Genomic DNA, 7,880 nt, shown 5'->3' with positions numbered 1-7,880 from the left:
GAACAAAGTGTAAACAGATGAAGAAAGTGTAAACAAATAAAGCATTGTCTTAAATATACTCTATCTAACTGTACAAATGTTGTTTAGACTGAATGCTTAAGCGTTTAGTAAGTAATCTGCGAGTTTAAAGATCAACTTATGTGAGGTAACATGCCCTAGAGTCCACTGCCCTATTGACCACACTATGTTACCTATATGTACCCTTCCTTCCTTTGTCCGAACTGCAAACAATAATCTTGAGAATCTGTACTCAATTATCTACTTGATAGCTCAATATTCACAAAACACGATTATTGATCACACGATTACTCAAAAACTCTATTCAACTACCTTAGTCGATCGACCTAAACTCTCAGCTACAATTACGCATCTCTCGGTTACGTTTAAAACTATTTTTATTTTAATTATAATGAATATTTGCTCTTACGGATCTTACAATTTAAAAAAATTCATAGAGTAAAATTATAGCTATCAAACAATATATAACCTGGGACCAACGGGTGTAAAAAAAATAAACACTCAAGAACACTTTAACATGTAAACTGAGCCTATCCGTATATTGGATCGCCTACCTTTGAAGAAGGCCACTTCGGTTTCCTCACACAACCCCTTGTGATTTTAACTAACAAACTTTTCTTTCATCCTCAATTTGACTTTTTCAGTCTTCCGGTCAAAGGGAAACAAATGTGGATATACCACGAAAGTCAAGAAAGTATTGTTTCTCTCCCTTTACTGATGTAAACAATTCATCTCCCAATGCATTATTGAATGTACATTGTATTAGGTAACTCCATCTAATCACATATTTATTGTATTAATTGCTTTAATTATTCACCCATTAGACACTTTTATTATTATTATGTTACGCTTCAACAAATAAAAAAAAAACCGGGAGTGATATCCCCTAAACTTTCTCGAATATTCTTATATGAAACAACAGGGGATGGCAACTCAGGATATAGACATGATTTTTAATCCATTTTAAATACTTAAACGTTTTAAAATAGAATAGAATCTCGTAGCAAAAAGAATTGCACACCAAGTGAACGCCAAATAAAATGTGGATAATAGTGCGGAATATTATTAGTCCTTTATAAATTTACATTTGTTTTTTGAGAAATCGGAAATAGCAAAAATTACTACTTCCGTTCAACAGAAATTACTCAACATTTAACAGAAGGCAGAGAATTAGATATTTTACTTACATGTGAAATTTCATTTATCTATCTGAAATAGTACTCAAGTTATATGCTTTTGAAAAATTGAAAGTAGAAAAAGTTCCACTCGGAAATCGCTCAAAAGTTGATAAGGATCTACGATTTTGATATAATACTTATATATGAAATTTCATCAACCTAGCTGTAACGGTACTCAAGTTATCATGTTTACACACACACATACACACATACACACATACACACACAGACAAACGGACAAGATTGCAAAACTAAAATATCGTTGAGGACTTTTTTTAGTACTATTAATGGACTCTCTGGAAACATGTATGAAATCGTATTGATTATATCATAAATTGAAATCAAAAGAACAATCAATCATTTTTATTTTAAAATCTATATATTATGGTTACCATCCCCCCCCCCCTCCGCCCCCTCTGAGATCAAAGCTCCGCTGTGGTCAAAGACCCGCTGTAGTCAAAACCCATATGGTCAAAGCCCATCTGTGGGCAAAGCCCCGCTTTGGACAAAGCCCCTATAGTCAAACCCCATATTGTCAAAGCTCCGCTGTGTTCAAAGCCCCGCTTTAGACAAAGCCCCGCTTTGGACAAAGCCCCTATAGTAAAACCCCATATCGTCAAAGCTCCGCTGTGGTAAAAGCCCCTCTGGTCAAACCCCCTATGGTCAAAGCACCTGTGGTCAAAGCACGTATGACCCAAAGTTGTTCTCAGTCATGAGTCTATGAAACCTTCAAAACTAAAACATCATTTGAGTTTGTTTTCGTAGTTGCTTGTCTTTGTGAAATATATTCATTCAGATGATAGCAAAGAAGAGTTGGTATTTTATGAAGATATCGTTTTTTTTTTTAACTGGATGATTAAAATACGAAAACGGCTGTGCGGTTTGTACAGATGGTGCGCCATCTATGTTTAGGTCTAAATTGGGCTTCTAGAAAACAGAAAAAGATTTAGCTCTCTAACCGAGAGGAATCCACTGCATGATCCACTGGCATTCTCTCGCCAGCAAGACTCTTCCGACTCCATTGCTAATAAAAGTCGTAAATATTAAATCTGGAGCCCTTAAAGAACAGCGCAAAGACATGAATAACGATCACGAGGTTCTGCTTTTCTACACTACAGTTGGCTGGCTGTCTAACGAAATATTGCGAATAATGTTTTTGAATTGAACAATGAAATCAAGTTGTTCTTAGAAGTCAAAGGAAACAACACCATTTGATATACTTTAACAACAAAGAGTAGATGGAGAGAGTATCATACATAGCAGATATATTTGAACATCAACATAAGCCTAACCTGAAGCTTCTGGGAACCTAAACGAATGATTTCTTTAATGATAATTTCGGGGCATTTTTTTTCAAAGATGCGAAACTGGCGAAGAAAAAATAAATCTTAAAAATATTGTTGTGTTTCAGAAAATCTGCAGCGTGGTAGATGGATATGATTGTGAGATAAATAACAATTTGAAAGAAGCGATTTCTGGGCATCTTGAATCTCTTGAAACGAACTGCGGCGTTATTTTACCTGAGCTGAAAGAAGAAGAATCTGTTCTGCCCAGGATACACATACTCAGTAGCGTAGCGAGGGGGGGGGGGAGACATATGTCCCCGGGCGCCGACCTTAAGGGGCGCCAAAATGGGTTGGAAAAATAAATTGAAAGGTTGAGGTGGGTGCAAATCGAAAGTTTGAGAGGGGGGGGGGGGGTCTAAATCGAAAAGTTTGTCCCCGGGCGCCTGGAAGGGTCGCTACGCCTCTGCTCATACTCTGCTCCCATTGATGTTGCCAGCATTCCCGATAAATTACAAAGATGAATTATTGAATTTGCGTAATGATTCCGCATGAGATGAAACACTGCTCACACAATGTTGTTGTAGTGTACACGATTCATACCCAAAGGTGAAATTGATTGCCTTTCGAGTTTTAGTTCAATGTTGTGTTTACATATTTCTGCGATAGTGGATTTTAAACACTTCTCCAATTAAAAACAAAACAAAGAAATACATTAAATAATGATACTGACATGAGGTTGGCGTTAACAAAAACTAAACCTCGGATGTTTAGTAAATTGCATGCATTTTTACTCTTCTTATTCAAACAGTGATAAAGAATAATCCATATTGAAATTCTACTATGTTTACTCATGTTATTGGAGCCAGAAGTTGACAAAGCCAACAGTAAAATGTTGCATCAAATCTAAATATGGGACAATGATTTGATAAAGAAATAAATTTAGGAGACTCCTGGTAAAGTTCAACCCAAACTATAACAACCCGCTACAAACCCGTTCTCAGAAGTCACATCATCGTGGCCCATAGGTTAAGATCTATACTGCCTTTGGCCACCCGTGTTGTGGCCCAATGTGTTTGGGCCATCATGTCGAGTCAGACATGTCAAGTGGCCAGTGAACAAAACTAATATCTTTAAATTGTTGAAAGTCAATAATAGCGATGTGCTAATCTTTAGTCAGTGATTAACACAGAAGGTTCTAGCAATGTTTACTCTAATATCAGCTCAATCCTTCTAGAAGTCATCCTCCCCAACAATTCCTGAGTTTTCAATTTTAGTTGAATGCATTTTGGAACTTCAATTAAAATGTACGTGTGTATATGTTTTTTTTTTGCTTTGATGCGATCCACCCACCCCCTCCTCCAGGCGTGTAACGCTACAATGTCTGGTTATATTTAATTTGACAATAAGATATTTGTGAATTTTATTTAATTAAAAAATTGCAAGAAAATTAGGGAAAAGTAAATTAATCGTTTGAAAAAAATATATTGATATATTCAAAAAAGTTTAAAGCTAATTAGAACGCAGTACACATTTCATTGGGAAAGTAGTAATATAATACGATGTTATTTTTTTATGTTTCAAAATTTTAATTTACATAATTTTATATAAATCACTGTTTCGTGCAGTAATATCGATTGTTTCAACCTTTATCTTATATATCGTTTTCACTCAAAAAAACATTTACTATATTAAAAAATAATTACACGAAAATCCCTTATTTAATATTAATTCTGTACCCCTTACTGAAGGGACACAATTTTTAAATACAAGGGAAATAACTTAACAAAATAGCTCAAACAAAAACGAATCGAACAACTCATAACAAAATGCACCATGTTTATTACTGTTTTACTTATATGATAAATTCAATTATTCCATAGGCAAAAATTTGTGAACTAGTTATGGATAAAATAAAATACAACGTGTACCATATTTTCATTTATAATTAATAAACATTAACAAACATTAGCTTTATTTTAAGAATTATTATTTAACTAGTGTTAAAATATTGTTTAATCACAGGCATTTCTTGGTCTTAAGAGTATTTCTGGATCCCTTACGTAAGGGACAAATTAAATATAATAATAGGCATCGTTAGGTTTGGTGTGGAAAACATACCACTAAACATTATATTTGTTTTATTAAGCATGATCAAAAATATTAAAATAAAGAGTACACTTGTATATTTTGGGTATTTATGTCGACTTCAGCATTTTTTCTGACATTATCTTTTAGAAACGGTATTTGCTCTTGTCTTTCTTCTTTATGCATTTTACAACAACATTTTTTTTGCGGTAATGAACACGAAACTAATTTTGACAACAGACTTTAATGAGTCCAACAAATCTTCTATTTTATGTAAAATTTGGCATTTTACAATAATTGCTCAAAATCAATAAATTATGGACATTATGTTAAATATATGTACACCACACAAACCTGTTTTAATCAATTGAAGCTCTTTAAACTGTAGCGCTGTTATCGAATCTGCGGAAATAACAGATTTTAAACAAAATCTGAATATTTTCTTTGGTTATTTCCCTTTTATCTGAAAATTGTTACAGCGTTTTGAGCATGCCCTTTTAACCTTTTATCCATTTGTCTCTACGCCTTTCTTGTTGATGAAATAAAGAACAAAAGTAAATGAGCTGTTCGTTACAGATTCAAGAATAATATAATACATTTGTGTTGTAACTTGTTGGCTGCTAGTAAAATTTAGTCTTATTTTTGCTTAAATAATTTGTTATTTAACTCACTAAATATAAATAACTAAACTAATCATAAACGAAGTTATTAAAACGTAACTATATTCAGATTTTTTAAGGATATTAAATAACTATAAATAACTTGGTGAAAAAAATCTATTTTAAAAAATAAAGCAATCCAAAACTAAACCAAAGTAGTACTGAAAAAAAAATTTACTATTCTAGTTACAAGTTTAAAAACGATAAAATTGTTTGAATGAGATTAGCGGATGAATCGATAACAACCAGATGTTTCTGTGTACTAGACACATAGCTCATACTACACGTCTGTGGGGAGTGTTAAGGTATTAGTTTTACTTTATCATATAACATCTACATAAAACAAAATCTGAGTTCAAAATAAAGCAGTATAGAGGATTATCCTTAAATTTTACCTTAATTATCCAACAACGAATTCAATTAAAGTTCAGGTTTTAAATCTACATTTTATTTCGGCAAATTTTCAACAAAATCAAATGAACAATATTTGTATATGGTATTAGTGTACAAACTGAATTTAACGTAGACAACTAAGCATCCATAGCTCAGTGGCTGGAGCACTGGTCTTGTAAACCAGGGGTCGTGAGTTCAATCCTCACTGGGGGCTTTATCCTTTTTTTCTCATACGAATCTGATATTTGGGTGTTGCTGATTAATGTCATATTTTTTGTTAAAGTACAATTTAACAATACCTAGTAGATAGCGCGTTAAATAAAAAAAAAGCATGCGTTGCATGCATCATATCGAATGGGTAGTAAATTGGGTTCTGTTAAATCGGCCTATAATTATGTTTTTTTCATTAACTATCTTTTCTTTTTCAATCGCCAGTTAATCAACGAAAGAACATACATAAAATACTGTACATTATTAAAACACAGTATAAGGCTCAATATCAAATGATGTATTACATGATATGAATGGTGAAGTGTGTACAATTAATAAATACGAAGTGACTACTCGGAAAAAGATTTTTTCGGCTGAAACAAGAAACACAATAGTTCTGCGCATGCGCAATGGCCTTAATAGCTGCGCGAGAGTTCGGGCTAGGGCTAGGGTTAGGGAGAGGGTTATGGTTCTGCGGTTTGTTTGAAAACACACGCATGCGCAGTACCATCGAAAACATCGCCATCGCGCATGCATATCTTTTTCCGGCTAGAATCGGTGCTATATTATGCCCTTTACACAGCACTGATCCTGACGACCCAACGGGAAGTCAAGGGACACTGTTAAAAGTATAAAAGTATACATTTTCTATATACATTTTATTTCGTCTGGGGGGGGGGGGAGACTTTTTTTCGAAGAGACGCCTGTAAGAAACTGGATAATTTTCTTTTTTTAGACAAGGCTTTGCTTGTGTGGTGTCTCTTGTTTCTAAGAATAGCCTGAATGCTCGTACAAGGGTAACTTTTCTTATTGTTTATTTCCAGTCTGGTAACACGAGGAGTGGTAAACAAAAAACTTTTTTGTAGAAGTAGATAAACAAAGGGATTATGACGTAATGGTTTATTTTCGTAAGCAGCACCAGGCCAGAGTCGTAGCGAGGGGAGGGGGGGTTTGTATATGTTCCCGGGCGCCGACCTTAGGGGGCGCCAAAATGGGTTGGAAAAACAAATTAAAATCTCATTTTAGCAGCAATTTTGCATTACAAATATAAAAAAAAAATATATGGGGAGGGGGGTGCAAATAGAAAGTTTGAGGTGGGGGGGGGGGGGGGGGGTTGCAAATTAAAAGTTTGTCCCCGGGCGCCGGTAAGGGTGCAACGCCTCTGCACCAGACTAGCGGTTGTGGCGTCACTCGAAAAATTTTAGCGATTGGTAATTGCTGCAAAGTTCAACATAAGTTAATTAAGGTAACTATATCCTTTTAGTTAAGTGTAATATATTTGAAAGTTATAGTGAATGATTGTCCCTTTTGACATTTTTTTGTGCCTCAGACATGTAATGTACAGCGTCAGTTTGCCTTGCCATGTTCGCTTAAGTATTACAGTTTTCATAATCGTTTTGTGAGGACTTATACAGATTTACAATAGTAATACTTATTTCTTACTTGTACCCTACTTAAATTTATTTAAGATGGTTTGTTTATAAAAAGAACTAATACAAAACGTCTAATTACAATCTTATTTTTAAACCTGAAATTGCAAATGTGTAATTCAAAGGTGATTCAACGGATTTGTTTTTCATAGTCTTGGTGGGTTGAGGGGGTTTGAGCTTTTAAGTCGAGCTGAAATAAATGTTTTAATTATTATAAGCAGCTGGTATGTTATGTCGAGTACAATGAGACACAACAGATCAAACATTCTGCCTTTTTAAACATTTGTATCTATAGCAGTTCTCTCACAACTTCCTTTTTAAAATTATACGGAACTAAATTAAGATTAAATTAATAATTATTTCAAAATAAATCAATTACCATAATATTGATTATTCTAAGATTGATATAAATAATTTATTGTATGACAAGAGCGACAATTGGTATACTTTGTAATTTACTTATTTTTTTACAAGTTTTTTTTTGTAAAAGTAGCAAATTGTAAGCAGTTATTCTCCCCTGTAATAACAAACAAAATATTAAAGGGAGGTAAAATATTGAATACTAGACCCCTTCCTAACATTCTTTCAAATGACACATACGCAAGGGAGACATTTTGATTT

The 7,880-nt window shown here is 33.8% G+C and overlaps 1 non-coding gene across 1 annotated transcript; it reads left to right on the top strand.

Moving 5' to 3' along the window:
* Positions 1 to 5,760: 5,760 nt before the first annotated feature.
* Trnat-ugu (transfer RNA threonine (anticodon UGU)) lies at positions 5,761 to 5,833 on the top strand. Its single transcript has one exon. It is a non-coding gene; the product is annotated as a tRNA-Thr (tRNA).
* Positions 5,834 to 7,880: the final 2,047 nt, after the last annotated feature.

The sequence above is a fragment of the Physella acuta genome, unplaced genomic scaffold (assembly GCF_028476545.2).
Source record: "Physella acuta isolate Inbredline_101_S28 unplaced genomic scaffold, ASM2847654v3 ptg000632l, whole genome shotgun sequence".
NCBI classification, from domain to species: Eukaryota; Metazoa; Mollusca; class Gastropoda; family Physidae; genus Physella; species Physella acuta.
Note: the sequence above shows the minus strand (reverse complement) of the source record. Positions and strands in the feature narration are given on the sequence as shown.